Here is a 9,900-nt window from a genome sequence, read left to right as displayed (position 1 = left end):
AATCCAACATGATTTCTCAGATGAACCTGAGCTGACCTGCACCATCTCCCCCCATGAAAGACAGAAAGACTTTCACACTCTCTCCACAAGATGGGGACCTTGTGTCAGCGTAGAGATGACTCCCTGAGCACCAAAGTAATCAGTGTTGAAAGTCACTGATGACAAGGAGTTGATGGTGAAAGTATAGTGAAGCTAGTCAAATATTTTTTTTTAAACGTGGTTTACAATTTTCTGTGTAAATGGCTACTTTTAAAAGGAAAGAGTACACAAAGCCCGACTCGCAGGCCTGTGCTCCATCTTGACTGGAGGCATTTCAGGAGAACCAAACCGTCTCGCAATTATAACCCCAGGGAGCCTCCTGCACGCTGAGAGGACCCCTGCTTTGACAAGTAAATTATGACTCTTGATGAGAGGAGTACGGCTTTCTCAGAATGCAATTTTTGACAGCCAGGAAAATGCGGGTGGATACATACAACAACTTCCATCATCGGCGGAGCCAGATGCAACAGCCAAAAACACTCGTGTGCAATCATCAGGCTAATAATTATGGAGTGTGAGTGCTGGTCTGTATCTACCATGGCAGCAATGTTTTTTAATCTGTCCATTCAATGTGAGCTGCCTTTAGAGGCGAGATGAGAGGGTGTTGTGTCAAGATGGATCCCTGCTTCTTTGATCATCCCTGCAGGGTGTGACTGTTTTCAAAGCGTCTGGGGGTGAAATTAAGAAAGAAAAAAAGTTGTCAAATTGCAGTTGATGCAGACATAATTTTCATACATTTTAGCATAATGTTTTAAACATATCAGGTATCCAACACAAACTCAAGCCATAATATGTCATAAGCGACGCCGTTTTCATTTCTAAATCCTTAGATTTGCCATCACATGGCTCATTTATCATATCACAACACTTGATTTATTGATTATAAGCTTGGATTGATTACAGAGTGCATGATGGGTTTCTGCAGAAATTCAAAGGCATGGTTATTAGTGGTTTAGTTTAAAGGCTGTTTGAAGTTTTAACTTCGTCAACGCTGCAAGACAAAAACTTTTGAGTACATCATTAAAAATGCATGTTGCACAGCCAAACAACCACAGAGAGACAGACAGACAGATAGAAGGACAGATAGATAGTCCTGATACACAATACAGCATCGAGTGAAGCTTTATTCCGAATTTTAGATAAGAGTACAATGTTATCAGAAATGTCAAACAACTTATATGCTAAATTTGGAGAAAATGTGTTAAAAGGAATAATTTGACATTTCAGGAAATATGTCTATCTAGCTTATGCTTTTCTCTCATGTCTGTATGGTCAATATCTACAGCCAGCAGCAGGTTAGCGTAGCTTAGCAAAGTAACTTGGGCAAATAACCCACCGTAAAACCACAAATTGTTGTTTTTACACTTTGATTTCTGTACAGATTAAACAACCAAGATATATCCTTATTAGTGAGCTTTATAGGTGCTAATAGGCAGATTTTGTTACCTTTGGACAGAGCCAGGCTTGCTGTTTTCCCGTTTCCAGTCTTTGTGCTATGCTAAGCTAATCAGCTGCTGGCTGTAGCTTCGTATTTAGCTAACGCACAGATATGAGAGTAGTGTCAAACTTCATTCAGGAACTTAAAAGGATGTGAATATGAATTGTTAAATATTTTGGGAAATATGTTCATCTAGCTTATGCTTATCTCTCATGTCTGTACAGTGTAAGTTACAGCCAGCAATAGATTAGCATAGCGTAGCAAGATGACTTTGGCAAATGACCCATCGTAAAACCACAAATTGCTGTTTTTACACTTTGTTTTATGTACAGGTTAAGTAATCAGGATATAGATGTTAATTTCTGAACTTTAGAGGTGCTTGTAGGCAGATTTTGTAACCTTCAGACAGAGCAAAGACAGCTGTTTTTCCCCGTTTTCAGTTGTTGTGCTAAGCTACGCTAATATTTTGCTAATGCACAAACTTATGAGTGGTATATAACCTGATTCAGGAACTAAAAAGGCTGTGAATAGTAAAGTTCAACATTTAGGAAATAAACTAACTAATTAGATTTTTCCTGAGAGTTAGCTAAATATGAAGCTATAAGGCTAGTTAGCTTAGCCTAGCATAACTATTAAAACAGAGGGAAACAGTCAGCACGATTTGTGCTACAACAAAAAAAAAAAAACAAAAAACAACAACACACCTACAACTCAAGGGAGCACTTATTAACATATATATCTTGTTTTTTTTGCAACAACTTGTGGTTTTACAGGTTGCTAAAATAAGCTAAATTGATGCTAGCCGTAGCTTCATTTTGACTTAAAAGGTGAAATAACTGGAGAGCATTATCAAAATAGCCACCCTCATCTAACTGCTTTGCATTCATGTCTCTCCATGAATAATTGGAAAAATTAGTTACATGGGAAAGCCCCGTCAAGTTGGAACAACAACTGGAAAGTCGCAAGTTTTGGTACATGAGTTGCCGAGTTGACATCATATATGAAGAAAGAGTTAATACACAATGATGCAATTAACTTTTATTAATTCACATATTTGCAAGTGAACCAATCAGCTAACTAAAGAAAAACCAGTGGCCATCATTACTTTAAGAAATGAAGGTCAGTCAGTCCTGAAAATTGTAAGAAGTTACTAAGTTATTTATTAGCATTAGTCGGGTAAAGCAATACTTAAGTAGTTTTTGATGATGCACTGGTATAACAACAAGTCCTGGACAAAATCCCTTTTAATATAAAGCTTCAAACTGTTATCAACGTGCTGCTTACATGCTCTGAGCAACCCAATAAAACAAATCTTTGTAGCAGCCATGTTGTTTCCACATTACGACCAGAAGCTCTATACTTCCCAACTAATGCGACGGGCACATTAATGCAGCATAACTCTCGTGAAGAAAGTGAATAAGCATGTTTCCCCAAATGTCTATCACTTTAAAGTTATGCATTAGTAATCTAGGATACAGAACTTTCATATGGTGTATGCAGTACTAAAAATACACGGTGTCTAAATATTTTAATATATTGGTTGTTTGGTGTGTTTTTCTAAGAACCTTAAGATCCAAAACACTGCATTCCCATGTCTCTTTTACAAAAACACATTCCTTAACCTTCACTTAATGAGCTGACGATCCAAAAGTTTCTTAACACCAAGGTCAGAGAGGTTTAGGAACGACGGTATCAGCATGTAAAATGTGTTTTTTAAGTGAACTTTGATCCCAACGGCACATCACACTACTCCTTCTTTCCATCCAAGGTAATTCAGGAAACAAAAATCACCACTATATCCGTGAGTTCAAAAGTGAATCCTTGCTCCATATCAGCAAACAGCGAATGATGAAACCACTCTTGGGCACTCATTTGGGTTTTAGCCGGCATTAGTTCAGATTAAGGCAACACAGTAACCCTAATTTATCTTTATTTGGAGCCTTTTAAGGTCCTGAATGAGGCTTTTTGGGAAATATGGATGGGGCCACATTTACATGCTCTACAATAGACAGGAACAGCGCAGTCAATCATGTCTACAAATGTTGGAAACAAAATTACTGGGCTGTGTTAAAACAGAAGTTAATGGTTGGGCTGATTTCTATTAAGGTCTGTGCACTCTCATTTGAATAATGGTGCTTCCAACAATGTTTTTTCTTTTCAGTACTTGACCCAGGAGGGAAATAAATGTGATTCCGCTTTAACACCTCCATTAATATTCAAGTGGCTTTAATACTCCAGGTTTATTTCTGACTCACCGTAATTAGCATGGCAGTCTGCCGCTAGTTTATGATAAATCATGTTCTGATTGTGCGTTTGGATGCTGGTGGAAAAAACTAGGGGTCTCATTACAACAAAAAAATATATAGCTTTTGCGAGGAAAGAAAACCTAGAAATCAGTGTTTTTGAAACATAAAAATGATTTTGTCCTTAAACATATTATTATTATTTTGCTCACTGCGTTTCAGGATGACTCACTGTCACACAAAATCTGATTTTCTTACATGTGAGTTGTCATTTTGAGAACGCTTCAATCAAAGTGTATCTGGCTTTGGATGAAACGGCTCATTTTCATCACTGTGTTGGTTTAATCTTTCTTTTTCTTATTCTTTTATGGCTGTTCACAAAAGACAACCTGCTGTTTCAATTTTGCCTCCAAGCATGTACATTTCTTTATTGTTTCCATTAATAACAGCACAATTTATAAGCTGTAACTGATGCCTTTATTAGTGGTTAATAATTCATTTACTTAAGCTTTACGGATCAGTTTTAAGACATTAACAAGAACAACGTTTGGGCTGCCATGCTGTAAAAATCCCAAAAGTTTGTGTTATTAGGTCGATTATATAAAGGGATTTTTGTTCAGATGTGGTCAAACAGTCTATGTCCATGAATTCGGGACATTAACTTCAATTATTCCTTTTTTCTGCAGACGTCATTGCTTAAGAAATAACAGGCAAAGGCTGCAGTGGTGTCCGTTGTGGTGGACAGGTGCAGCATAACTCGTGAAGAAAGTGCATAAGCGTCAAATGGTCACTTTCAAGGACAAGGATTTAAATTAGACCTGATGGGCCATGAGGAGTTCCAGATCTGCCCCCCCACCTTGACAACCTCCCGGGGCGTATATTTAGATAACGTTAGCCTTTTTTGATTTGGATAGCTCCTTTCGACCAGTTACATAAACCACCCATGGTCCCGCACAGGCCCTCTGGAATCTGTGCCCAAAATAGTTGTAGCACAAGGGGAGGAGGATGGGAGGGGGGCACAAAATGTTCCTGCTGAGGTAAAGTGTTTTTAAGGTGGCCTTTGATGTCCCAACGGCAGAACAGACGCTTGAAACTTCTTGATGTTGGTATATGAAATGAAATAAGGAATTTTTAAATAACCGTGAGTGTTAAAAATTTTCATATCACAAAAAATAGATGAAAAACCCCAAATCAATCCTGGCATTTGGGTTTTGCTCCTCTGTTTGTTTAAAACTTTCTCGTAACCGTGCCCAATTTTCCCAAAAAGGGAGGAGAAAGAGCGAGGACGAGCAGACGCTGCTGCAGATGATGAATCCCCCTCTGGACTGCATCATTTCCGACTGAGTGCGTCCAGTGGGCCAGAGCCAGGTCCTGGAATCTAGCTAATGAGACACACCCCCCAGAGGGGCCTGTGTCGTCCTATTGGCTGAGAGGCTGGCGGCAGCCGAGGTCTGTGCACTCTCATTTGAATAAGTCTTGTGCAAGCAGCTGTCAGAGCGTGTTGCAAGTCAAAATAAATGTGATTCTTTAAGCATGGCATTAATATTCAAGTGGCTTTAATACTCCAGGTTTATTTCTGACTCAGGCTAAATTTGCATGGCAGTCTGCTAAAAACTAAAATGTTAAATATTTGGAATTTCCCCTTTACTTTAATCTCTTCAACACATATTTTTTAAACATATTTTCAGGTGGTGTATCTGAGGGGAATGTGGTTTATTTCCAAATGCTGGGGCCATAATTTTTTAAAATTTCCAGTGGCAAAATCTTTTTGCCATCCTGTAAACATATTATTATTATTTTCACGCAGCACATTTAACTCTGTATCTACAGCTGCTTTACTGTATTTGATATTTTCTTACATGAGTTGTCATTTTGAGAACGCCTGAATCAAAGTGATCTGGCTTTGGATGAAATCATTTTTCAGGGCTGTAATTCTTTCTTTTTCTTAGGTCCCATTGAAGTGAAAAAGACATCCTCCAGATGTGAGGGCTTACTTCCAAGCATGTACATTTACCTATATTGTTTATTTAATAACAGCACAATTTATAAGCTGTAACTGATGCCTTTATTAGTGGTTAATAATTCATTTACTTAAGCTTTACGGATCAGTTTTAAGACATTAACAAGAACAACGTTTGGGCTGCCATGCTGTAAAAATCCCAAAAGTTTGTGTTATTAGGTCGATTATATAAAGGGATTTTTGTTCAGATGTGGTCAAACAGTCTATGTCCATGAATTCGGGACATTAACTTCAATTATTCCTTTTTTCTGCAGACGTCATTGCTTAAGAAATAACAGGCCAGGTAGGTACGATCGTGGCTGCAAGGTCAACGTTCCAAGGATTTAAATTAGACCTGATGGGCCATGAGGAGTTCCAGATCTTGTTCCTGCTGAGGTAAAGAGGTGGCCAGATGTCTGCGAGAACAGACGCTTGAAACTTCGGCTGATGTTGGATATGTGAAATAAGGAATTTTTTAAATAACCGAGTGTTAAAAATTTTCAACAAAAAATAGGGAAAAAAAACCCCAAATCAATCCTGGCATTTTTGTGCTCCTCTGTTTGTTTAAAACTTTCTCGCCGCCGTGCCCACTCCTTTCCCAAAAAGGGAGGGGAGAAAGAGCGAGGACGAGAAGACGATGCTGCAGATGATGAATCCCCCTCTGGACTGCATCATTTCCGACTGAGTGCGTCCAGTGGGCCAGAGCCAGGTCCTGGAATCTAGCTAATGAGACACACCCCCCAGAGGGGCCTGTGTCGTCCTATTGGCTGAGAGGCTGGCGGCAGCCGAGGCGATTGGCCGATCGAGTCTTGTGCAAGCAGCTGTCAGAGCGTGTTGCAAGTCAAAATTCATAGTGTTCTTATCCAGCATGGCACACAGTAAAGAAGTTAAACGAGCGGAGTGAAATGTATACTCAGGCTAACATTTTGGGTTTGCAAAATTATAAAAACTAAAAGGTTAAATATTTGGAATTTCCCCTTTACTTTAATCTCTTCAACACATATTTTTTAAACATATTTTCAGGTGGTGTATCTGAGGGGAATGTGGTTTATTTCCAAATGCTGGGGCCATAATTTTTTAAAATTTCCAGTGGCAAAATCTTTAGCCATCCTGTATCTAAAGCAATTTCACGCAGCACATTTAACTCTGTATCTACAGCTGCTTTACTGTATTTGATATTTTATGCTTCCCTCTTATGGCTGAATGAGTTACGATGCCTCCAAAGCGAATCATTTTTCAGGGGCTGTAATTCACTCTTTTTTCAAGGTCCCATTGAAGTGAAACACATCCTCCAGATGTGAGGGCTTACTTCCACTCGCTGAATATACCTATAGATTTTATTTATTCAGTGAGATATCTGCGGAGGGCCTTTGACAACGAAAGCGACATGTTGTGTATCTTCCAACATGAATAAAATATTGTATTTCTTACTACGAGTAAAAGGCAGAACCTCTCATCTGGAACGTCCTACAAATATTTTTACTTCCACTTTGCCTGGGATAAACTGGCCGTAACACACTCTGGACGTTTGGTGCAAAGAGGAACATCTTCACGAGCCTTGACCAGTGTTGAGAATGTACTATCCATGATAGGGAAATATTACAGTATACTGCCCGCAGGAATACAAAACGAAGAGGTGCAAGGCAAGTTCAAGACATCAGAAAAGTAATACAGACCAGCAAAGGATGTGGAAAAAGTCGGACCTGCTGCTTTTTCACCCCATCTTTGACATTTTGCTTCTCTGTCTCAGTGGCCTCCGCGGAGCTGTGAGGCGAGTTCAGATGAAGGTCAGGACACAAGAGGAGGGGATGATGAACATTTCTGGTTGTAAGTGAGCGTCCTGTGATCAGCTCATGGTGGCAGATGCCTGAAGGCGGAAGAACAGGAGGAGAAAAAAAAGAGAGCAGTGGGAGGATGAAGAGGGTATGCCTACAACCAGGAGGGAAATGCAGAGATGGAGGAAATCGGAGATGTGACCTCGGAAAGCGGAGTGGAAAACATGGATGAATTCTAAGACAACGGGTCCCTGGGCGCAGACATGTAAAAGGCCTCAGCCCCAACCCTCCTACATAGGAGCCAGACACACAAACTAAAACAACAAAATAACTACCAATGATGTTTGTAGTCATGTTGTGTCTCCTCATAGTCATCACATTTGTCTTTGTGGTAGTTTTGTCTGTGTTAAATTTTTGCATCCCTTTGTAGTTGTTTGATGTTTTTGTGGTAATTACGTGTCTCTGTTTACAATTTGAGTATCTTTATTCACACTTTTGAGGTTATTTATGTCATTTTATGATTCTTTGTGATCATTTTGTATCTCTGTAATTGTCTAGCATCTCTTTGTAGTCATTTTGCATCTCTTTGTCGCGATTTTGCATGTCTTCGTAATTGTTTCGCATCTCTTTGTAGTCATTTTGCATGTCTTTGTAGTCATTTTGCATCTCTTTGTGGTCATTTTGCATGTCTTTGTAATTGTTTCGCATCTCTTTGTGGTCATTCTGCGTCTCTTTGTAATTGTTTTTCATGTCTTTGTGGTCATTTTGCATCTCTGTAATTGTTTCACATCTCTTTGTGGTCATTTGGCATCTCTTTGTAATTGTTTCACATCTTTTTGTGGTCATTTGGTGTCTCTTTGTAATTGTTTCGCATCTCTGTGGCCATTTTGCATCTCTTTGTAATTGCTTTGCATCTCTTTGTGGTCATTTTGCATCTCTTTGCAATTGTTTCACATCTCTTTGCGGTCATTTCACATCTCCTTGTGGTAATTTTGCATCTCTTTGTAAATGTTTTGCATGTCTGTGATCATTGCATCTCTTTGTAATTGTGTCCCTTTGTGGCCATTTTGAGTCTCTGTGGTCATTTTGAGGTGCCTTTGTGGTACTTTCTAGTCTATTTGTGGTCGTTTTGTGTCTCTTTTGATGACCATTTGATTTCAAAATCAACCACTTGATGGCCACAAAGCCCGTTCATTATCCCATCTACGGCAGATAGGGATAATAGAGGAAAAGCCTGACGCGGCAGAGGGTATGATAGATGCGTAGACCTGTGGGGCAGCTGTGCTGTGTACTTTAATCCACACCCATCCGTGCAGCAACATGTCTTTGAGTGTAGAACTGCATCGAGCAGAACACACTCGCATCTATGACCACTCCTGTCAGCTCCTCTCCTTCTTCTCCTCCCACGTTCCCATATCTCTCTTTCACCTCTGTTTCCTAGTTCGTCAATTTCCATCACTTCACACGTCCTGTTTGCTTTACCAATTGAAATGTCCGGCGTCGACTCTGTCCTCGTTTGGACAGTCATAGAGTCAGTATGTACCATCATATTCACCTAATTAAATAAAGCTAGATCACGTACAAACAGATGTGATGTGTTCTAAATGCCCAGCAGCTGGGGTCAAAAGTTCACAGAAGATGAGCGCTCTCTAGTGAACAAAATACAACACAGCATGTGCTTTGTCATCTGCACAGTATGTACTCTATGCTGTTTTGCTCATTATTTAATGCATGCAGATGTGTACAGCTGCATGCATACATGATTTCACACCCTTGGGCAATGTTTATTTTCCTGTATGTGCATAATGCTTTGATGTTTTGTCCATGTATGTTTTTTCCCTACTGTTTATGCTTTTATGTGAAAAAAAAGAGATTCACTTGACAGACTGGCAGGGGATTACATGACCATGCAAACTTATTACACACACACAAGGACACACACAAACACTGTAGAATATTCAATCAGAAAACATTTAAACTGAATACCATCCAATGGCCATCCGAGCTGCACCTTTGGGTGGAAAAAGCTAATTCAGAGAGCTGTCTGGCACCTTGTAACACCTTGAAAACGTTTTCTTTCACCTTTCCTCTGGGATTATATGGAAGGTGCGGTTATTCCACTTCAGGTTTATCTCGATTACCCTTATGAAAGTTTAATAGGCCAGCAGAGAGTGGGAGCCACAGCTCTGGATGGAGGTGAGGAGCAGATTAAAGATTAATTGTGTGAGTATAATGAAGTTAATCTTGGGAGGACTATTATTCTGCTGCTTAGGTCAAGAGTGTGTATGTGTGTACACATGTTTGAATGGCTATGTTTGTAGCCTGTGTGCTGTCTGGAGAAATAAATACATACAGGGGGAAGCCAAAATAACAAGAACACCATATGAAAAAGGACAAGAAAATCGG

General features: G+C 39.6%; 1 long non-coding RNA gene across 1 annotated transcript in view; it reads right to left on the bottom strand.

The window, feature by feature from the left end:
* The window catches only part of LOC125883356 (uncharacterized), a 35,333-nt gene continuing 25,433 nt past the window's right edge, over positions 1-9,900 (bottom strand). The window contains exon 3 of the long non-coding RNA XR_007448483.1: positions 1-707. This is a non-coding gene — a long non-coding RNA (uncharacterized LOC125883356). The remainder of the gene's footprint in view (positions 708-9,900) is intronic.

This window comes from Epinephelus fuscoguttatus, linkage group LG23, assembly GCF_011397635.1.
Source record: "Epinephelus fuscoguttatus linkage group LG23, E.fuscoguttatus.final_Chr_v1".
NCBI lineage: Eukaryota > Metazoa > Chordata > Actinopteri > Perciformes > Serranidae > Epinephelus > Epinephelus fuscoguttatus.
The sequence above is the reverse complement of the archived record's forward strand: the minus strand, read 5'-3'. Positions and strand labels throughout refer to the sequence as shown.